Consider the following 24,893-nt stretch of genomic DNA (forward strand, 5'->3'; position numbering starts at 1 on the left):
ACAGTTGTTTTGAGCGGGGCAGAAATCATGCTATATAGACAGTATGGCCAATGTTGAATGTTTATCCTTTTAAGAAGGGAAAAGATAACCTTAAACCCATCATTGGGACCACACACCCACTCCACTGAATATCAGGCTAGTGATTGCTTTGCAATGCTTGCAGTTAGCCACTGATTCCTTCCAAACCACTCATTGTTGAATTTGCGATTTCCAACTAGTGTATTGTTTATGTACAATGGCCGATGAGCACCGATACGTTTTATCTATCATTTCTCTTCATTATTTATCCTCATATGACAAGGACTAAAAATGATTTGCCGGTAGATTGTCAACTTGATTCATGATAATGACTGCTAGCTAAGATTTTTAAAGTATGATGTTGACATGATCAGTCAATCAAAGCTACTGTAGATATAACATGATTTGACAATTTTATCTGTGGCCAATGACCTTGAGCCTTCTTGGATGTGCACTTCTAATGTAACTCTATGGCAGAACCCAAGGGGATGGACTTGTCGAGCTCTACCCTTAGATTTGGCAGTGACGTAGTGTCCGCATGAGTGACAGAGCACTGAGCCAATCACGGCACAACTATAGAACATTACCAACACCTACGCTCCGTATTTTCCACTGGCTGCCCCACCACACCTGCATTTTGGAACTGCTTACTCAAAAAAACAAAAAGAGACCAAGTTTGTATACAGCTTTATTAGCTCAATAATTATTTTTATTATTATATATATTTTTTACATTGTTTGCAAACTGATATGTGACACGTATTAATGTCAAAATAACATGCAAAACAGGCAACCCCCCACCCCCCAAAAAACTACAAATGTATGGGCCCACCTGGCTTGAATGACAGGTCGCCAACCACTGCCCATAAAACATAGTAACAGAGAGTGTTTCTAAAAGTGGTCAAAGGAGGTTGTAGGGCAGATTGTTTTAGACTGGAAAAAATAAAACTTCTCAATTGTAAGTATTTGAAAAAATGCTTTAGTGGTAAACTAAATCTTCCCTTTAGTTCTTCAAACGATATGAGCCCTTTTCCATACCTTAAGGGAACATTTCGGCATTTCGTGTATGATCAGTGAGAAAGTCCATATTGCAAATGTACGGTCCCTTACTAGACGTCCGAAATCGTTTGTAAAATTCGCGGTCGGCGTCGGGCCGTGCGGTAGGGCCAGACCTACCGGGAAGTCATCAAATGAACTTTGTCGGACATTCGGTTTCCGTTTTATAAAATAAACAAGTTTTTGAGCGTTTTTCCGCTATCCCGGAATTTCCCACAAGAGGGCATACGGAATCATATGGCAATTTGGCAAAACATCACGAATCACGACGGGGCCTTATCTCGAAAACGGAAAATATTTCGAAGCCGAAACTTGGTGAGCGTAGGTTTGGCATAATGGGCAGTTGGCCCCGAACAAGATGGCGTCTAGGCCTCGACGGTTTTTGAGTTATGGCCGTTTTTCTGGGATTAAAGGTCCTAAATGGAAATAGAGAAATTATTTTTCCACTTCAGGTCAAAGTCAAGGAGCCTCCGGTGTCAATAAAAAAAGAACCAGCCATTTATCTATCGTCATTTAAGAGAAACGGAACAATGACAACTTGGCGATGGTCACAAATAGGCGTTTTTTTTTTCAACGGTTACAGATCCAGTTGCAGGGTGTTCATACGAATCTTTTTAAAGTGTGCTGCGGAGCTCTGCGAGATTTCTGTGATTTTCTATGATTTTCTGAAATAACACACACATACTAAACCCTCCGTAAATAACTCAGTTGTTAACGTAAAGACTTAAAACTCAGGATTCTGTAACAGCATACCCCAATGAGGATATGTGGTGATTTATAGCTTCCTGTGCCAACCGGAAGTGCCATAACTGGTGTCTCAGGGGCTGTTTCGAGGGGTTAAAAAAGTCTGATCTTTCCAAAACTTCATATGTGTGATTAGGCAACCCCCATGAACTGTAAATCAGTCATTTTTCCCAAAAAAAATCAAAGGAAAAAAAAATCACACTAAAACACACCTTGGATGGAGGGACGTATTGGGGTGCGTAGAGACAGACAGTGGCTGCAATAGTTAGCTTTGTTGGAGCAAAAAAAGAACCGTCAGACCTAGAGTTCCGAAACTTTAGAAACCTGTTCTAGACCTCCGGTTGATGGTGCGTGGTGAGTTACGTGGCTCTAGACGGTTCTCGGACCGAGAAACAGCCTCGTACATTTGCAATACCTTCAATTCATTTTGACCATTACGAAAATGACGACGTTTAGAAAAGTCTCAGAGACGCAAGGCTAGGTGCATTGAAACCGGCTCGGCCCATAGAGACGGACTCCGACGTGTCTGTCCGATAGCTCGTTCAAGGACCCCGTAGCAAGGCATGGAAAAAAGTGGATTTTCAGCACCAATTAGGGTTTTTCTCGGACACCAAATGACCTATCGAGCAGAAACTCGGGATTCGGGGTCGCCTCACATAGGCCTTCACATAATGTCCGAACTGGACCCGCAGCTAGAACGTAACTATGTGTTTTACCTTTTTATTATGTTTTAAACCGAAGGCGCTGTGAATTATGGGACTGCTCTGACATATGTGATAGTTGGCTACTAAATGAGTAGGAAAAAGTGGGTTTGGTGTCAATTGATATCCATTTGGTGTCATAATGACATCTAATTGACTGATGGACACTGACTTGCTAGTTGACTTTTGTACATTTGCAATATGTTTAAACGGAGAGGGACCATCACCAAAATGGCATTCTGAAATCAACACAAAAAATGGCATCACCATAGTCTCCAGACTGTGCCGAGTTCAAGGAGACGCCCCGCTTGACCGTAGCTCGTTCTGAGTGCAGCAAACTTGAAAAAAAGAAGGCCCAAAATGAAGCCTGCACCACAATGTCATTTGATTTTGGGTGGCAGTGAGAGAACCGTTAGGGTGAGAAGCACAATTCCACCACATGAATGTTCCTAAGGTCCTCCCGATCTGAACAAGCCTAACCTTGACCGTGTGGCATTAACCCTTCACAGTAAAACAGGGTTTTTTGATCTCACAGATTACAGTGACATCTCTCCCCATAGGAATACATAGCCTGCACCACAAAATTCAACCTGAAGCCTATATGGGTTATGAATGCCGTATGAACCTGTCTTCGGTACCAGTCCATCAGGCCACTATGAGATCTACCTGTGTCGAATCTAAGCTTCCTGGAGCAACCGGAAGTGGTTAAAATGCCCCTAAAAGTGTTTACCCATACACTGCCTGCAGTTTGATAGACATAGTGCATTCAACCCTGTGTAGATCAGTCAATTCTTAACGTAAAGACTTAAAACTCGGGATTCTGTAAGTGGCTATGTAAATCAAGACATGTGTTTACTTATAGCTTCCTGTGCCAACCGGAAGTGCCTTTAATTGGGTCACACTCTCTGTTTCGAAGGGTTAAAAAAGTCACATCTCTCCAAAACTTCATATGTGTGACTAGGTAACCCTTCTGAACTGTAAATCAGTCATTAATCCCAACAGATGTCAAAGAAAAGCTCCCTCACACACACACAGGAAGGATGGAGTGATAAAGTGCGGTGCTTAAAGACACAGAGAGCAGGAAATGGCATTACCATAATCCCTAGGCCGTACCGAGTTCAGCGAGATATCCCGCTTGACCGTAGCTCGCTCGGTCTAGGCGCAGCGAGCATTAGAATAGTAGGCCCAAAATGAAGCCTGCACCACAATGTCATTTGCTTTTGGGTGACAGTGAGAGAACCGTTAGAGTGAGAAGAAAAATTGCACCACATGAATGTTCCTAAGGTCCTCCCGATCTGAACAAGCCTAACCTTGACCGTGTGGCATTAACCCTTAACAGTAAAACAGTGTTTTTTGATCTCACAGATTACAGTGTCATCTCTCCCCATAGGAATACATTGCCTGCACCCCTAATTTCAACCTGAGGCCTATGTGGGTTATGAATGCCGTATGAACCTGTCTTCGGTACCAGTCCATCAGGCCACTATGAGGTCTACCTGTGTTGATTCTAAGCTTCCTGGACCAACCGGAAGTGGTTAAAATGCCCCTAAAAGTGTTTACCCATACACTGCATGCAGTTTGATAGACATAGTGCATTCAACCCTGTGTAGATCAGTCAATTCTTAACGTAAGGACTTAAAACTCAGGATTCTGTAACAGCATACCCCAATGAGGATATGTGTTGATTTATAACTTCCTGTGCCAACCGGAAGTGCCATAATTGGTGTCTTAGGGGCTGTTTCGAAGGGTTAAAAAAGTCTGATCTTTCCAAAACTTCATATGTGTGATTAGGCAACCCCCATGAACTGTAAATCAGTCATTTTTCCCAAAAAAATTCAAAGGAAAAAAAAATCACACTAAAACACAACTTGGAAGGAGGGACGTATTGGGGTGCGTAGAGACAGACAGTGGCTCCAATAGTTAGCTTTGTTGGAGCTAAAAAAGAACCGTCGGACCTAGAGTTCCGAAACTTTAGAAACCTGTTCTAGACCTCCCGTAGATGGTGCGTGGTGAGTTACGTGGCTCTAGAAGGTTCTCGGACCGAGAAACAGCCTCGTACATTTGAAATAACTTCAATTCATTTTTGCATCACGAAAATGACGACATTTAGAAATGTCCCAGAGTCACAAGACTAGGTGCATTGCGAACGTCTCGGCCCATATAGACAGACCCCAACGTTTCTGTCCAATAGCTCATTCAAGGACCCCGTAGCAAGTCATGGAAAATAGTGGATTTTCAGCACCAATTAGGGTTTTTCTCGGACACCAAATGACCTATCGAGCCGAAACTTGGGATTCGGGGTCGCCTCAGCTAGGCCAACACATAACATAAGAAATGGACCCGCAGCTAGAACGTAACTACGTGTTTTATGGTTTTTTTATGGTTTGAACCGAAGGGGTTGTGAATTTTGGGCCAGCTCTGAAGTATGTAATAGTTGGCTACTAAACGAGTTGGAAAAAGTGGGTTTGGTGTCAGTTTGTATCAGTTTGGTGGTCAGAATGATATCTAATTGACTGATGGACTCTTGTCCACTTGACTCTTGTACATTTGCAATATGATCCTATAGTGAAAAAACATCACCAAAAGCGACATTCTGAAATCAACCCAAACGAGCGATTGAGATGACCCAGAATCACTGCAAAGCCATCCCGAGTTCATCGGGCCAGTCAATTTCACATTCCTGCAAGATTTTTATAGCATGACAAATTCGTGATGGTACCTGCCCTTTAAAACATATTGCAAATGCACAGTGACTTTGAAAAAGTAAGAAACAAAAAAAAATACATCTAAAAAATTTTGAGCATGACAAATTCGTGATGGTACCTGCCCATTGAAACATATTGCAAATGCACAGTGACTTTGAAAAAGTAAGGAAACATAAACAAAAAAAATCCAAAATTTTTATTTTTGGGTGACCAGTTGCACGTGCATTTGCAATATGATTCTATAGTGAAAAAACATATTGCAAATGCACAGTGACTTTGAAAAAGTAAGGAAACATAAACAAAAAAAATCTAAATTTTTTTGGGGGGGATGACCAGTTGCATGTGCATTTGCAATATGATTCTATAGTGAAAAAACATATTGCAAATGCACAGTGACTTTGAAAAAGTAAGGAAAAATAAACAAAAAAAATCTAAATTTTTTTGGGGGGGATGACCAGTTGCACGTGCATTTGCAATATGATTCTATAGTGAAAAAACATATTGCAAATGCACAGTGACTTTGAAAAAGTAAGGAAACATAAACAAAAAAAATCTAAATTTTTTTTGGGGGGATGACCAGTTGCATGTGCATTTGCAATATGATTCTATAGTGAAAAAACATATTGCAAATGCACAGTGACTTTGAAAAAGTAAGGAAACATAAACAAAAAAAATCTATTTTTTTTGGGGGGGGATGACCAGTTGCATGTGCATTTGCAATATGATTCTATAGTGAAAAAACATATTGCAAATGCACAGTGACTTTGAAAAAGTAAGGAAACATAAACAAAAAAAATCTAAACATTTTTTTTTTGGGTGACCAGTTGCACGTGCATTTGCAATATGATTCTATAGTGAAAAAACATATTGCAAATGCACAGTGACTTTGAAAAAGTAAGGAAACATAAAAAAAATCTAAATTTTTTGGGGGGGGATGACCAGTTGCATGTGCATTTGCAATATGATTCTATAGTGAAAAAACATATTGCAAATGCACAGTGACTTTGAAAAAGTAAGGAAACATAAACAAAAAAAATCTAAATTTTTTTTGGGGGGATGACCAGTTGCACGTGCATTTGCAATATGATTCTATAGTGAAAAAACATATTGCAAATGCACAGTGACTTTGAAAAAGTAAGGAAACATAAACAAAAAAAATCTAAAAAATGTTTTTGGGGTGAGCAGTTGCACGTGCATTTGCAATATGATTCTATAGTGAAAAAACATATTGCAAATGCACAGTGACTTTGAAAAAGTAAGGAAACATAAACAAAAAAAATCTAAAAAATTTTTTTTGGGTGAGCAGTTGCACGTGCATTTGCAATATGATTCTATAGTGAAAAAACATATTGCAAATGCACAGTGACTTTGAAAAAGTAAGGAAACATAAACAAAAAAAATCTAAATTTTTTTTGGGGGGATGACCAGTTGCATGTGCATTTGCAATATGATTCTATAGTGAAAAAACATATTGCAAATGCACAGTGACTTTGAAAAAGTAAGGAAACATAAACAAAAAAAATCTAAACATTTTTTTTTTGGGTGAGCAGTTGCACGTGCATTTGCAATATGATTCTATAGTGAAAAAACATCACCAAAAGCGACATTCTGAAATCAACCCAAACGAGCGATTGAGATGACCCAGAATCACTGCAAAGCCATCCCGAGTTCATCGGGCCAGTCAATTTCACATTCCTGCAGGATTTTTATAGCATGACAAATTCGTGATGGTACCTGCCCATTAAAACATATTGCAAATGCACAGTGACTTTGAAAAAGTAAGGAAACATAGAATCAAATTATTTTTTTTGGGGTTACCAGTTGCACATTTCAGATCACCAGTTGCACATTTCAGATCACCAGTTGCACATTTCAGATCACCAGTTGCACGGAGGAAAATGTTACTTTTGACTTTGACTTTTGACTTCCTATGAAATCATATTCCAAATGGAGAAAACATATGCCTTATGCACTAGTAAAAAAAAAAAAAAAAATGATAATAAAGTATGACTAAAGTATGTTGATAAAGTTCTTATACATGTGTAATTGACATAAAAATTGAAAGAATTTTGAAAAACGGTCCAGAAAGCACTTTTTTAAGGATGTGTGAAGTTTTTTACCAAATTTTGACATTTTTGACTTTTGACTTTTGACTTCCTATGAAATCATATTGCAAATGGACAAAACATATGCCTTATGCGCATGTAATTAAAAAAAAAAAAATTTGATATCAAAATTGGACAAAAGTATATTCATACAGTTCTTACACATGTGTAATTGACAAAAAAAGCGAAAGAAATTCGAAAAAAGGCCCAGAAAGCACTTTTTTAAGGGGTAAAAAGTTTTTGAAAAAAATATCATTTTTTCAAAATTTTTCTTTTGGATGTTGACTTGGGTTGCATTTCCAATATGAAAAACCCAGGTGGAGCGCACTCGCCCCCTGTTGGATTTTTGAGGTGTTACAATTGGCAATTGCCATATGGCATTTGCCATATACTTTGCACGAATCAACGCCGCTTTGGGTGGTATTGGACATCGTGTACATGGTTTGTCCAATGCCAATATTTTGACATTCATTTTTGTACAAATCAGGGGGGTATTCCATTACATTCCTTAAACCCCAAGTCGTCTTTACCAGGTGTGAAATTGTTATTGCCCTAAATTGGTGTAAAACTGGATAATACAGTGAATTCGGACAGATATTGCTGTACTACATGACATACAGTTAGGGTGTTTTTAACAATGGGATTAGTAGTATTCTTCTTTAGTTTTCTTAAATGGAGCAGAGTACAAATATCTATCTATCCAAAGTTAAGCCTTTTGTGCACAGCATTTCAGTCTGCAGCCAGGTTAAGCATAGTTTCTTGGAGAACCTAAACATTGCAGCCCTAATTTGTGCAGCCCAGTAATACAACTGTAGGTTTGGAAGTTGCAACCTCCCTCTTTCATTGGGCAAATAAAGAAGATAAAATCTAAGCCTTGGTTTTCTGTTGCTCATATAATTTGAGAGTATCTTTCTGATCTTTGGGAAAAACTAAAGGTGGTGGAGCCAGATTAATTGATTGAAATAGATAGACATTTGGGCAGAATATTCATCTTAATTATATTTATTCTACCAATAATAGATATAGGCAATGATGTCCATCTGTTGATGGATTCTGTTACACTCGTTACCATGGGTTCATAATTTGTTGAACTCAAGGAGCTCATTTCTGGTGTGATTTCAATACCAATATATGTGGAATCTTGTTCTGTATTCACAAATGGAAGCTGTACAACTGGAGTCAGTCTCTCTTGCTTGTTGAGGAAAAGGTTGGAAGATTTGCTTTTATTCACTTTAAACCCAGAAAACTGACCAAGTTATTCATTAAATTGGAGAGGGAAGAGATAGAATTCTTTAGATCTGTTAGGAATAAGAGGGTATCATCGGCATACAGGGCCACTTGATGTTCAAAATCTGATGTTTTAAATCCACAAATTGACGAGTGGGCCCTTACTGCAATGGAAAAGGGTTCTATAGCTAAAAGAAAGAATCCTGGACTAGCTGGACATCCTTGTCTCATGCCCCGAAACAGCTTAAAAGGTTGTGAAATCAAGTTGTTAGTTGCAACTTCTGCTGTGGGGTCGGTATATAATATCTTAATCCATTTACAAAAGTAGTTCCCAAACCCAAATCTCTTAAGCACTTCAAATAAACAAGACCACTCAAATCTATCGAATGCTTTCTCTGCATCAAGTGAGAGTACGGCAGGTATCAAGGGACCCTTCACACACGTGCACTATGTTTAGTACTCTCCTCACATTGTGAAAACCTTGATGTTTTTTCACAAAGCCATTTTGGTCTTTGTGTATTAGATATGGGAGCACTCTAGCCAATTTCCTGGCTAAGGCTTTATCAATATTTTTTGAGTCGGAGTTCAGAAGAGAAATTGGTCTGTAACGTTCACATTTTGTTGTTGATTTATCAGGCTTCAGAATAAGAGTGATTAAAGCACTCCTTAGAGAGGAGGGGAAACAACCTTGCTGAAAGGATTCAGCATACATATCCAAAAGTGGACCTAGAAGTTTGTCCTTAAATATCTAATAAATATCTATTGGGAGCCCATCTGGACCTGCCGCTTTACCTCCCTTCATATTGAAAATAGCATCAGTTATTTCAACACCATCCAATTCCTTATCCAGATCCAATGTTGTGTTTTCTGAAATAGAGGTAAATTCAAGACCATCCAAAAATGATGTCTGATTAGTTAAGTTATTTGGAGATTCAGAGTTGTAAAGTATGTTGTAGTAGAAAGCAAATGTTTGGTTTATTTCTACAGGATCCATTGTAAATCTCTTTGTAAATTATATATTTATTTAATGGCTCTGTCTGAATTTAACTTCTTAATACGCCAGGAAGGACTATTTCAGCCTGATTAATTTCTTTGCAGCCTTTGAGGTGTAAAGAGAGCAGTCTAACCTAAGCGACACTAAACAAAACAAAGTGTCCCCTGCCTTCTCTCTGCTATTAATCCTCACAAACAAAACAAAAGGCATATCTTGCAAGATGTTATGTGAAATATCACAACAAAAAGCACATCTTGTCACGTTCTGACCTTTATTTCTGTTTTGTATTTATTTAGTATGGTCAGGGCGTGAGTTGGGTGGGCAGTCTATGTTTGTTTTTCTATGTTTTGGGGCAGTTCTATGTTTTCGGCCTAGTATGGTTCTCAATCAGAGGCAGGTGTCATTAGTTGTCTCTGATTGAGAATCATACTTAGGTAGCCTGGGTTGCACTGTTTGTTTGTGGGTGATTGTCTATGTTGATGGCTTATTTCAGCACAGGTCTCATTTTTGTAGCTTCACGGTCGTATTTGGTTTATTGTTTTTGTTACTCGTTTGTATAGTGTTCAGTTTTTTCTTGATTAAAGATTTGCCATGGACACTTACCACGCCGCGTATTGGTCCTCAGATCCATCTCGTCTCTCCTCTTCGGATGAAGAGGAGGACGACCGTGACACATCTAGCAAGATGATATGTGAAATATCACATAGTATTCGTTTGAAAAGTAGCAAATAATAGCTTCATCTAAAACAGTAACGCTAGTTAGTGAAGTCTAAGACTAACGTTACAGTATGTACAGTCCAAAATAGTTGTAGATTATCCACAACACAGGGTCTGTTGCTAGTAGCTACCGAGAAACAAAATGGCCCATACATATAGCGTTAATGTAGTATACCATGATAAGTTTATAAACCCCAAAAAGTATCAAAGATCAAAAATGAACAAGCTACGTGAGTAAAAGTGATAATTTAATATGTGCTACGTTACCCAAAGGCCCTTTGCACATGATGTCAGGCTTTTCATTTTAGTCCAAGGATATAACCGAAACTTAAGTCTTCATATAAAGTAGTCCCGATACTTCTCGGTGGTGCAGGATGAATGAATAAGGTCCCGCTGTGTTAAGACTGGCTCACTGGCTAAACAAGTGAGGTAGCATTAGCCATTTCGAGTCCGTTGACATGGAGCTAAAGATCTCTGCCGGCATTAACAGTGTTTTATGTAATCCAATGGAAGATAAATAATATAAGGAAACTTTGAGTGGGCTAGCTTGCCATATTATTCACTTAATTGTTATGCTAGTTGCAGTATTACAGTAGCAGCTAATAAATTAGCTAATGTTAGTTAGCTTGCCAACAGTCACATAATCCAAGGTGGTTTAATTCTCCGTAGTCCAGAGCGGCAACATGACTAGGAAGAAGATTCACGTTGTATGCCACGGATGAACGCCTCGGCTTTAGAGGGAGATTCAAACTCGTGTGACTGTCCATTGTAAGTCAGACAAAGTTTATCTGGGAAGGTTACTCCAAAGGCAATGTTCAGGGACATGTGCTGGCATTTTACTGTTTATCCATCATAGCCTTTTCTGTTTTGGTGCAGGTCCGCAGATAGATCAGGGAAGAACATGATCTCTTGGTCCTCATACATCACCTTGCCCTTGGCCCTGGCTTTCCGTATCACTCAGATTTTGTCTTGAAAGTTGAGAAACTTCAGGATAAGGACTCGAGGAGAGGGCTGGTTTCTCAGGCCTACGGGAGCCGGAAGCCGATGGGCTCATTCAATGCACAGGGGATCCAGATATGCAACTGCATCACCATTTTTCACTTTTTCGGGTAGATTAACCAGTTTAAAATTAGACCTCATGTGGGGGTTCTCGAGGGAGCTTAGTTTTGAAATAAGGTCGCCACCAATTTTTCCAACTTTTCGGTCGTTGTTTTGACAGTGACGACAGTATCTTCCACCATGCTAATGCGTTCCTCTGCTTCGTCCAAGCGTGTGGAGTAGGCTTGAACATCACGTTTAAACTCACTAATCCCTGTTAGGACACCTTAGAGTTTGACAGAACCCCTTGGTTCTGGTTTAGGTCGTCGACATCGTTGGTTGCCATGTCAGACTCGTGGTGTGAGGAGCTAGCTGAGCTTGCAGGGCTAACTGGGTTGGTAGAGCTGGCTGAATTAGCAGGGCTAACTGGCCTAGCTTGGACCACGTTGTTGATACGAGATGTTCTTCTTGTTTTAGGAGGACTATGTTTATGTTGATTCACAATGGATATAGATCCACCTGAAATTGTCCATGAAAATTGCTGTTCTTGTTATGAAGATTTAAAATAAGAGATTAAAATAATTTAAAAGAAGTTTAGCCGAAGTTGGCAGAAGAGCCCTAAAAACACATCCACTCAGTTCAACGCCATAACCATGTACCTACTTCTCATTTTAATTTACTTGCAACTTTCCAAAGACTAATAGTAGGAGGATTTCAGGCCTGTCAGAGACACTACCCCAGTCCTAGGAGGAACAAAGTGTCTTTGAAAGAGCCTCAGACGACTTACATGCGTCTCTTCCTCATTGCTCTCTGAAGGGGTGTCTGTGGGAAAGATTTAGCCTGATCACAGTAGCCTTTTATGTTTAGTGCCGCTAGTCCTGACGGAAGGAATGTGCTTTCAATGTGCAGAAATCCAGTGGCTTATTTTTCCATATGTCTTTCAAAAAGTACTGAATACTCAACTCAGAGTTCATCAAGGCTATCGATCTACTCTGGACTAACATGTAGTGCTCGACTGACTCCACGTTAATGTGTTTTTCCTTAATGGCTAACTTTTTGCATGGGCTGCGTCTCAATTTACCACATCCGCCTATGTCGGCCTTCCGCACCTGAGGTGGAAGGTGTCGACCTATAGCGATGTTTGCCAGACCATGAAACATCCCCTAAAATGATATTCTCACAAAAACATCTGTAGCATCCAAACTGTTTTGCCTGAAGTCGGTAACGCTGATGCCTGTAGCATCAGAACCGTGTGGGCTACAAACTAATACCCCACCTTAGAAAACAAATACCCCAACACTCTCACGAACACAATGGTTTTCTCCGTTTTTCTCTACGACCCCCACAAGTGTCACGGGACTCGTCTGAAGGTAACCCATACAAATTAATGGAAGTATGGAGTTACACACAGATAACAGGCATTCCCATGAGTAACTAACACACTATTTCACACATTTCACATTTTGTCACGTGGCGTGTTTGGGTTGAGCAAGCGAGCTGTGGTGGCCTCATGGTTATTCATTGTGACCTGCATGTCTTCAATTAAATATCCAAATGAAATGACAAACCATGTGAGTCATAGAGAGAGTCTACACATGAGAGGTGTTGTTGAAATATATTATTTCTACTGACAACTGAGAAAACATTATGACAATTGACAGCAGTCCTTGGCCCGTTGCTCTTACATGCTGCTCTTAAATCAATTCTAATGGGATGCTGTTTAGCTTTGCATGCTACACTGCAGGGATCTCAATGATTCTCTAGCAGAACATGCATCATGAAAAGCTTGTGGTTCACATGGTGGTGTATATCAGGTAGAGAACAGTATTCAATAAGGTGTTACACATCACATCCAGACATCGTCCTGAGCCACTTTTGTTTTTCTTTTCAATTATTGAAGCTGTAATGTCTTTGGCATTCATACTTAACAAATGACTAGGATCTGAGCATAATTGAATTCAGCAACACCAGTCATTTAGCTCACCATGGTTTACAAAAGGAGACTGAGCTGTGGAAGAGGGAATACAACGACACGTTCAGGCAGCATCTGCTTTCATTGCCATCACAATAAATCCAGTAAGATTCAGGAAGAAAAAACAATGCTTGATTACAAACAAAGACAGGGTTGCCACACTGAATGAAAATGCAGGATTTGTCTGAATTATCCTTGCAGTCAGTCGTGGACATGTACAACGGTAGTTGAGAGGACGGTGTTTGGCAGGCAGTAGAGAGAGAGGAATAGAGCACATTAATGGGGAAAACGCGCCTCTCTCCCTCTGCCACTCTCCCTGTCTGTTCCCCTCTCTCTCACAGGCCATTTTCTAGTGAGTAAGGTCCCCTGGACTTTGATTGGTCTCGTGTCTTTACAAACGGCCCCCACTCACCTTGCCTGCAGGATGAATGAAGAAGGTCTCTAACCAAATGTCACTATTGGGATTCCACAGATTTCTGTGCTGCTTTCCTCCTCTCCTGTCCTCTGCCAAGTTTCACCTCTGGTAGGGACACAACTCATGCAGTACAGAGGACCTTTGTCGTTGGTTTACAGAGGGTAGAAAAAGGTCATTCCTCTCTTGAGGACTGCTGTGTGGCTGTTGAAGGGTTCATAGTAAGTGTGGGCTGTCTCATTGCATGGGTTGTAGTCTGTTGTAGGACTTTATTTTGGAAATAATGGTATTATCACAGATTGTATATCACATGCAATGAGAGAATCAATCTGGATTAAGTTATTGAAATAACTGTAATTGTGTGCATTTGTCCGGATTTATTTTCTTGGTTTTGTAGTAGCCTATGCATCTGAGATACCTGGACGTTATGGCTGGAGTAGATACAGTGGTGTTAAGAGGGAAAATAGATCATGGAAGCATGTACATGGATCTAGACACTGAGGCACACATTCATTAGAATATGTCAGATGTGAAATCATTAATCATATTTGGTCTGCATCGCAGTGCTTGAGGTGTCACTACAGACCCGGGTTTGATCCCGGGCTGTGTTGCAGCCGGCGCGACCGGGAGACCCAAGAGAAGGCGCACAGCATCGTCTGGGTTAAGGGAGGGATGTCCTTGTCCCATCGCGCTCTAGCGACACCTGTGGCGGGCCGGACGCATGCACCCTGACACAGTTGCCAGTTGTACAGTGTTTCCTCCGACACATTGGTGCGGCTGGCTTCCAGGTTAAGCGAGCAGTGTGTCAAGAAGCAGTGCGGCGTGAAACTACCAATTGGATATCACGAAATTGTGGATGTCAGATGTTATGCAATGTTTCAGAATGCTATTCTAGATGACAGGCACTCATGTGACTGTCAATCCATAAAGCGTTGCTGAAATACCAATTCAATTGCACAATGAACACAGTTGGAACATAGGCTGGCTGACCAGTGACCCCTTCGTGCAGCATGAGTCCATATCGTCAGTGCCGATTTTAGCATGTAAATCTTGGTGGGCAAAAAAATAAAAAAATGTGGGATGCATTCCAGCAAAGCCACTACACATAAAAACATAGCTGATATGGTAGATTTGCTTAAACATATGTGGTTTCTACTGACAATTGAGATGTAAGGGGATAAAAAGCGGATGAGAGGCGATGCGTAATTTCAATTAAGAGATTAATGAGCAGGCGACGACGGACGTAGTTAATATAACTATTTGTTCAGCACTTTTGAAATGTACAGCGACAGAGTTCAGAACATGGGCCGTTCTTACAGTGTACTCCCTGTATACGTCATCACCGTAGGATAAATAAATGGGGGATATAAACAGACAATGAAAGCTCTTACAATATTTGATGATAACATTCCTCTATAACAGGTTATAGGCTATCTGTGCACCACCCAGTTAGAACAGTAGGCGAAATTAAGAGGTGAAAATAGACCAAATTATTAGGGTGAGGAACATTGAAGTCCGCATCTGTCTTTGCGTGTCAAAGAAAGTACACGTCATGTGACACTATTTGACGCTTTTAATTTGACACGTCAAATAACACAATTCTATTATAGAATGTTGTGTGTGCTGAATTTGCACGTGCGAGCCAAGTACCACCACTACTATCAGTAGCACTGTTAAAGCTGTACAACAAAAAAGTAGCCAAACAAGCACACATCGGGCCACGACGTTGGTGAATATCGAGTTGGTGAAAATAGACCAAATGATTAGGGTGAGGCAAATGGGCTACCAACAGCTTGCTACACAACATACACTTAGTATTACTTTCTTAGCTACGGTATACATTTTTTCCCTGGCATATTACAGAATTTATGCAGCAGCCTACAATACATTTTTGGATTCAAGGTGGCGCAGCGGTCCTTTGTCATCAAACTTTGTAATCAAAGTCTGTCATTGGATTTATGGTGGGAACTCAGGGGGAAAAAACAATGCCACTCCATTGAATAGCAGGCTAACGTTAGTGGTTTCTTTGCAGCGCTTGCAGTTAGCCACTGATTCCTTCCAAACGACTCATTGTTGAATTTGCAATTTCCAACTTGTTGTGTAATCTTTATGTGCAATGGCTAATGAGCACCGATACGTTTTATTTATAATTTCTCTTCATTATTTCTCTTCATATGACAAAGATTAAAGAGGATTTGCCAGTAGATTGTCAACTTGATGACAACTGATGATGACCGCTAGCTAAGATTTAGAAAGTAAGATATTGATGTGATTTGATGTCATTCTATCTGTTGTCAATTACCTTGAGCCTTCTTGGATGGGCACTTCTAACATAACTCTATGGCTCTATGGCTAAAATTTTCAAACTCTAACCGTAGAATTGGTGATGACGTACTGTCCCATGAGTGACAGAAAACCGAGCCAATCAGGCGCGACGCTCTGTATTTTCTGCTGGCTAGCCCCACCACCACAGAAAGCACTGAGCTAGGATGAAACACCTGCATTTTGGAGCTGCCTTAGTCAAGAAAGCAAAAAAGAGACCATGCCGCTTTATTAACTCAATTACATTTTTTCTTTTTACACTATTTTCAAACTGATATGTTACACGTATTAATGCCAAAATAACAAGCAAAACAGGCAAGCCCAACCCGCTTTTTTTACCTAATATGTGGCTCTCATGACGGGTCGCCACTGCATATCGTCATCAATATCAATAATCAGAAAACGATGTCCATTTTTGTAGGTACTTGCTTAACCACTAGGCGGCAGTGACAACCAGGAGAGGCAAGATCTGAAGCGCACCACTATTTGTGATTGCAAAAAAGGATGCATTTAGCGCTCAATCACTTGAGATGTATAGTGCTCTGCAGCATTAGAACATAGCATTGGAGCTGTACGCCCTCTGAGCATCCTTTCTACCAAAACACGATACTGCCTGCTCACAACATTATTGCTAGAGACCTATCTGACTGTCAGGAGAGGTTTTGAAGCTGATGAGGACAACATGAATTCTTTCTGGATACACACAATTTGGATACCTGGGTTCTTTTTCTCCTTTGGATTTCAAGGTACAGTTCCATTCTAGTTCATTTTTAATATAATTATGTTTTAGATGCTTTAGATTACCAGTCACATTCCTCTTTTCAGTTTGTGTTCTTACGCCTGCTGAGCTTCTGCTTTTGAAGCTCTGATCGGCTACATCTGGTGTCTTCTACTACTTATTGTTTATCCCCTGTATCTATGACTTTCACCCTTGCCTATTTATTGCTCTCTTGACACACTGTGTAGTTATGCACACATGGAGAAGTAGGCTACACTTACACACACGCAGAGGGGGAGACATTGAAAGTACCTGAAGATGACACCAATACGATTCAAAGTGAGTGGGGGGGTGACTCATTCAGTGGCGAGTGTATATGGGAAATTGCTCAAGCCACAAGTTTTTAAATGATTTCTTAAGTGACATGTCTGCGATGTCTCTGCTGAATTTGAATCTTGTTGCTATATTTTTTTGTGCCCTCTTTTGTGGTTGTAGAACTGATGGCCTCATCTGTCACTGTAGCCTACTGAACATTCTACTTTGTGGGGAGACCTCACTGTAACTCAAGTGTCAGACAGGTAACAAGTTTGGTTGAAGTTGCAAGGTGGTGAATTGTCAAGTGACTTTAATTGATACAATAACATAAATAATGATACATAAAATGTCTAATATTCATTGATTCAAGCTTTATTTTACAAGGTGAGTTGACTGAGAATGCATTTAGGCTATAACAATGACCCTGGGGAAGAGTTGCAGGGAAAAGGACATTAGAGGGGTTGAATGAATGAATGGGAGCTGGTTCATTCATCCCCAAATAGTATGATGGTATTGGGAATTAAGCCAGGAACCCTATTTTCACAGAGTCAGATCTTGGGTGCTATGTCTCATTCGAGGGATGGAACTGTTTGAGGGCAGTGACCTCACCCCAATCACTGCCCTGGGGCATTTGGGTCTCCTTTAGACCAGAGGGAAGAGTTTACCCTACTGGCCCTCCAACCCACTTTCAGTAGCTTTCCATCTCCCATACAGGGATCAACCAGGCCCATCCCTGCCTGGTTTCAGACAGCTTCTTGTGCTGGTATGTGCAATACAACATCTACACATAACAGCAATACGCCTCCATTCAACAGATTTATGGTGTTGTACTAAGGTAATGTCCACTAGTATGTCATCCCTCTCTTTCCACAGTTCCACAGCACATATCCGATGGACTCATGGCAGCATCCCACTATTAACACTAATGTAGCAAATTCGATTGTTGGCCTGCACAGGATTTGAACCTTCTACCTTGTGGCTCTCAGTCCAACTCCTTTTGTATGCTGTTGCCAAGAAGTTGTGTTCTTTTGGGTGTTCATGATGGTGACCATGTACCCAATGACCCCTGTGCAGACTAATTCGGTAAATGGTTGCCGTGTGACATGACTATTGAAGTAATTTGTTTAATTGTCTGATTCTAAAGTTGTGTGTACAGTTAAGTCAATGGGGCTTAATTAGGAAATGGCTTCAAATTAACCCACAACCACCAGGTCAATAACATTAGGGGCTTGCACTAACTTGTGACATTAAATGTGTAATATATTCTCTATGAAATGCAATACATGATTCAGCCTTATCATGACACCAGAATGTTATAAGCAACCGCCAGGGGCTGTCATGTGAGGTCTCGCATATCTGTCGAAATATTTTGCTGTGCGACTTGTCATTTTATTTAGGAGCAACAGTATCGCTTAGAAAAATGAAAGATTCTAGCTTTAATATCTCAAATATTTTTCATTGTGCTCCTACATTTCTTTGTGTGCGGCTCCGCTTTTCAACTTAGTCGCACACGTGCTCCTTGTAATAAAGGTCAGCGTAGAGCCCTCACTAGGTCTGTTTACATGGAACCCCCAGCAGGAGAGACACAGCAGAATTTTGACATTGATCTCCAACAGAACCCTGTATGCTTAACCAGTCTGGCCATGTCTCACGCCTTGGGGGCGGTGTCATAGGTCGGTGGCGTCGACCACGTCGGGCCCACCTCGCTGGCCAACTTTTCCTCTTCATCTAACTTTAAATTACCCGTATTAGTGTATTAACATAATGCTCATTTGTTTAATGAATTGGGGTAGGCAGGGCAAGATGCTGCTCTAAATGCCAACTGTTCATTTCTCTGTGGAGATGGAGCCCCTTCTGAGTGCAGTGCAGCCAACACGGTTAACTAGTGATGAAACTGCACCACTATCGTAGTCAGGAGAACGTCTAGTTTTTAGTATGGCTGCTTCATATAGCACATGTACTGTTTGGGGCTGTCATAGCACATACAATACTATACAGTAGTGTATTGTTCCCTTATGTTGAAAAATAGGACGAAAATAACAGTTTGGCCTTGTGCCATGAATTGTCTTTCTTTCTTTTTTGGTTCATCCTTTTCTGATGGAAAGTATTAGGAACCTTGAGGTACAGAGTTGTTTAATGGTGTAGATGCTGTTAATCTTTTCTGAGGAAAAGAGATGGCATTAGCAGTTAATTAGCATTAGCAGTTAATTAGGATAGCAGTGAATAGAATTTAATTTATTTCTTCATCTTTTTCCAGTAATACAAATAATTGCCTTTCATATGGCGATCAATGCACGCTAGGCCCCTGGGAGGAACACGATTTTGAAATATGCTTAGTTGAAGGAAAATAGGAAACAAGAGAATGATCCTTAAATAAAATCTGTTTGGAATGGACTCTAGAGCTGTACCCAAAACAGCCTTGGACGGAGAACTAAGAAACATTACCCAATACCCATGAAATAAACCTCCTTCAGAATGTCAGGCGCATAGGGAGTACACACTCATTCACAAATGAATTGGAAAGATTGAGCTAAACAGTCCGATTTAATTAATTAAATTGGAGGATTTGTATTGATGCTCTCTCTCGCCGGGCCTTTCACTGGAGTCCACGATGATCTCTCTTTGGGGACTAGTGATTTTCTTCCCCACTGTGGCGTCCACAGACTCCCTCTATTTAAACTGATCTGACTGAATTGACTCCAGTGTGTTTTGTTGGGTCTTCCTGTATTCCAACCATGTCTCTGTGGTTGGTTGTAGGCAGGATGTGCTGGGCTTGTGAATTATGTAAATGCTGTGCTGTGGCCACAGGAAGGGAGAGAGGGAAGCAGAGACAGGTTCTGAGTTGGGTCTGGAATAAAACACAATGGAGCGGAGCCACAGCAATACACCTTTATACTCCCTCCGTGCCACCACGCTTTCGTCCTCTTTAATGTCTGCAACGCTTCCCTACTCAGAGCCCCAAACCAGGAACATTGCAATTAGCTCTGTGTTCCCTGTACAATGCTTCTGGTGCCCGTGATCCTCCGGTACTTTGGTGTGAAACATGGATCGCTATCCGTAAGCATGGTGTGTGTTGGAGGGGCTTCTCTCCTCATCCCTCCAGGTTAGCACTACAGGACCTTGATGTGCTCAGTGGGGTTGTTGGTTTTCCAGAGTGCAGCCTAGTTGGGCACAGGAGAAGAATCTGTGCACTTTGAAGAGGTTGGGAAATGAAAACCACTTTATACTGAGGCTATATACCCCTGACCTTTGGCATATAGGGCAGTGTTGTTGACTGTATTTAGGTCTATTACTATCACATTTTATTGTTAGTACGCTGAATGTAGCTGACATTTCCTTCACAAAGTGAAAGCATATAACACTTAAGACTCACTGTGAATTCACAAGGGCCGTAGCCAGGATATTTTTGCAGTTTTAAAAGCTAATATCCTGCAATTCTACACATTTTGCCACAAGTTATGCCATTCTAATATGATATCTGAGTGAGGGGGGCTAACAAAATCAATGGGGGCCCCCTGGAGGTCGGGGCCCCTGGGTACGTGCCCTGCGTGTCCGGTCAGTAATTCGGGCCATGATTACTACAAGTTGTAGTAATCGGTTGGTAAATGAAACTAAAATTAAATTGAAATTAAACTGACATGGACTAATTGAGTGAATGTCAATGATTAATATCACTACAGGAAAACTGCTTCTGCACAACCAAGTTTAGAAATTGCACCTTGTGTATTCTTCTATTCTATCTCTCAATAGTAAGATCTCTAGCTGTGTCTCTATGGAACAATCAATCAATCACATTTATTCATAAAGCCCTTTTTACATCGGCAGTTGTCACAAAGTGCTTATACAGAAACCCAGTGTAGAACACCCCTATTCCAGTGAGAATCATAATCACTACAACTATCGTGCAGTTGAAATCCACATATTTCATTTTTATCTGTTTGTTCTATCAGGGCAACCTGACATGCTGTATTCATCACTGCTGACATAGGAGCATGGAGAAGCTGTACGAATGCGTAGAGGGAACGCAAAATATACCCCATGCAAAAATCGAATCAATTTATCTTCATACACAATGTTGGAATTCGGCAGATAAATACTATACTACTTATGTTTAGAGAAAGTCTTCCAATAGCGCAATGAAGATGAAATGAGACTTATTAGTATTAGTATTCCTCTGCCTTCCAGTCCCTGACAAAACTTTCTCTCTGCTTCTGAATCTCATCTTGAAGTCCAACTAAGGAGGTTTTTCTTCCTTTCATCTTCCTCTTGCTGGTATAGAAGTAGTGTACCACTGTTGTAATGAAGACAGCACTACTCCTTCTGAGTGTGTCTTGAACAAGCCCGTCTGTTCCTGATTCCTGACCTCTATAACCGGCCTACTCAGCCACTCCTCTGCATTTTTCATCAACCCAATGCTAAGTACATTTCTTCCCAGCTGTTTGCTGTCTGGCTGGGTGAGGATGTTGTTGGTGTGTGTTACATGCACACAGGCACTTAGGTTTCATCAGGAGAAAGGACATATTAAGGGACATATGCTTCTGTTTGGTACCTGTGCTAATACGTATCTTTCTCTCAGCCTTTGTTTTACCAGTCCTCTCTACAACACCTGGCATACTTAATAGTGTGCTTCAGTGACTCCAGAATAGGGTCGGAAACATGTTTCATCTGTCAGGTTCCAGCTCACTACCAGAGTGTAGTTTTTTACAACGTTAAGATATCAAAACACTCTTTCAATGGAGGACTTAAAACACTGCTTGTTTCCCAACCACATACTCCATTTTGTCTCTTTATAGTGTTTGACAAACTCTTCCTTGTCTCCATTTCTTGAGTTCCAAGCCTTCTGGTTTCATCTTGGCTTTACTGGCAGATGCACATCTCCAGCATTCCCAGAAGACAGTGATATATTTTTCATGCGACAAGGGGTGATCATTCAAACTGGAATTGATTCTGGTACACTAAAGGGATTTTATCCACATGTGGCTGGGTAATTTCAGCTAATAATTGTTATTAATCTCTAGATTATTAACCATACAAAATGTCTCAAGACATTTTAGGGTGTGGTGAACCTCGCAGGGAAGCAATTTGTCTCATGTTCTCTTTTAATATCCACCGCCATCCTTCTCCTCTGGAATCCAGACCCTTAACTGTTTTCCCAAAGCTCCCTAATTAAGATTGGCTTCATAAATGTAAGAATGTATCCGTTTCAGTCCACGGTTTCCCTCGTTATAGACTATAAGAAACAACCACTGACAGTGCTGTCTTGGTGAGTGTTTGCAATATTTAGACTCTAGGCTTTAGAGAGTTGTTATGAACCTGAGGCTTTTAGTTTTAGTTTCCAGTCTTTCCACCAGCCAGACAGCATGTTGATTTGACATGCGTATAGCAGGGAGTGTTTTCTATTTCCTTGTTCATCGGAGTGCCAACCCTATCCTCCGGAGAGTTCAGATTTAATTAAAGGAAATTACACTTTTTAATTTTCATTAGTAACTTCTCCGTTTTGAGTTCAGTCGTAGGAAAATGGTTGTAAGCTCTGTTTTCCTCAAACTTGATCTTGTTACCAGTCCGATAATGAATCACCAAATCCCAATGCACGAATGGAATTAGATGACTATTGCGTAAAGATCAGTGAGACACACACTGCCTACCATTGTAAAGGGACCTGAGCTGTGGTAATCTGGTCTCCACATTGGAATGCTAGTGAGACATTAAAAATGGATCTCTCAGAAAGAAGTCATGTGACGTCTAAACGTCACAGAAGTCATGTGACGTCTGATCATAGAATAACGTCTTGAGTTAAGAAGATATTTATCTCTGCCTGTTTACTGAGTGCTCTAACTTGTTTACCAGGAATTAGTCATTATGGGATGTTTTCCATGGGTAAACTCTATCACTGGATTGTCATTGTTGAGCACCCCTCCTATTTCCCTTGTTTGCTGAAGCACAGAGGCCTACCTGGACTATTAACACTATAGAGTTTCACACAGGGGAACATAATGATGATTGCCCAGATATCTCTAGGTACTACACAGCACCTGTAATGGCAATTCATTCTGATCATAACTCTTTCTTTCTTGCTCAGGGGATAATTGATACGGTATCAATTCATGTAATGACGTTATTTGTCGTAGTAATTAATCTTCCCTTGATCCCTTTGTGAGATCAGCTAATTGTGTGTGTGTGTGTGTGTGTGTGTGCGCTACATCAACATAAAGATGGGATATCATTAGCTGCTCCTTCAGCAACATGAATATCCAGAAGGTATGACTGTAGATCTCTTCAGTCTTCCAAACAGGATAGTTTATCAAAGTAGCACAATATGAGGTAACCTGAGAACAGAGCAGTATGTCGGAGAATCTATGAGCTTTATTGCTGTATAACAAGTGCATAAACACATTTTGTAGAGTACTATTGTTTGGGCGCTGAAGGAAAGACATCTTCTTCTGACAAGAATGATGGGGTGTTCATCTCTCTTTCTTTCTTAATCAGTATGCTGACACGGTGATCCTGTTAAGAACTGCTCCACCAGTCTGTTGTGTCATTGGGTTCGGCGGTCTGATGTTCTTAATTTCTTCATTATGACAGCCACTAATAACACATTTGAGGTTTATTATATTTCCCAGGCATGACTGCTTCGGGTCTGCTCCTGCTCCTTCTCATTCCTACAGGGAGCTGGGAGTGGGAGCAGAGAGCTGGCAGCGAGAACAGGGGAGGAATTCTTAATTGGTTTGTGATGTAAGTCTGGGTGAGCTTGGATGACATCGTGCCCAGCATTCCTCCTTCAGGAGCTAAAATGTGCCTGGGAAAAGAAAGAGGGAGACTAGAAAATGAATTTGGAACCACATGGAAAATAAAGAAGCAGCCCAGTTTTCTTCCTCCCCCAGTTATCAAAACAATCTAAATGAGGCTTCCACCTCATGTAGGGACAGTTGTCATGAGACACATTCACTGGTCCTTTTCTTCCTGTAAATGTGATACTGCTTTCCAGTGCCTCGATGAGCGGCTTGAATACTCCAAGCCCTCGTTCTCAAAATATATAAGCATCTAACCCCAGAGTGGTTGGGGTTTTATTACTAGAGGCACTGACATTGAAAAACTAGAGGCACTGACATTGAAAAACTAGAGGCACTGACATTGAAAAACTAGAGGCACTGACATTGAAAAACTAGAGGCACTGACATTGAAAAACTAGAGGCACTGACATTGAAAAACTAGAGGCACTGACATTGAAAAACAATTGAAGCCTGGCACTTGAAGCCTGGCAACAAAATTTCAAATATGCTTGCTTCGCAATACGAAAGTTGTATTTGAACATTTAAACAGACAGTTTTTTTGTCTTGTTTTTTTTTTTTCCCAGACAGGTAGAGAGTGCAACAAAGCAGACATTACAGACATTACAATAGACTACATAGTCTTTGTCTGAAAGCGTTATTAGCCGTCAAGTCCTTGCCCTCCACCTTTTGTTTTCTCAATTTCAAATGAACTTTGAGAGGAATTGAGGAACAAGGATAGAAGAAGCAAGGATTTGACAGCCACTGAAGTATCGTTTTGAGACAGCCATAGTTTCTACTATGATGTGCTTGGCTTTTACCATGAGCCCAAATGTTTCAGGTCAAAGACAAGCATTGCACATTGGCGGTCATTCATTTGCGCACCAGCCATTACATTTTGTTCTGTTTGTCAGTCAAACCATTTATCTAACATTATTTAAGGGGTAAATTCATATCACATAACGCAAAGCATTTTCTAAAGACTCTCTTGGGGGTAATTTGACTTGTCCCTGTACTGAATATGTCCAGAGAAATAGAAAAGATCTCATTTAATCATGCTATCTTTCCCACATCGAACACAGT

This window comes from Oncorhynchus clarkii, chromosome 24 (assembly GCF_045791955.1).
Source record: "Oncorhynchus clarkii lewisi isolate Uvic-CL-2024 chromosome 24, UVic_Ocla_1.0, whole genome shotgun sequence".
NCBI classification, from domain to species: domain Eukaryota; kingdom Metazoa; phylum Chordata; class Actinopteri; order Salmoniformes; family Salmonidae; genus Oncorhynchus; species Oncorhynchus clarkii.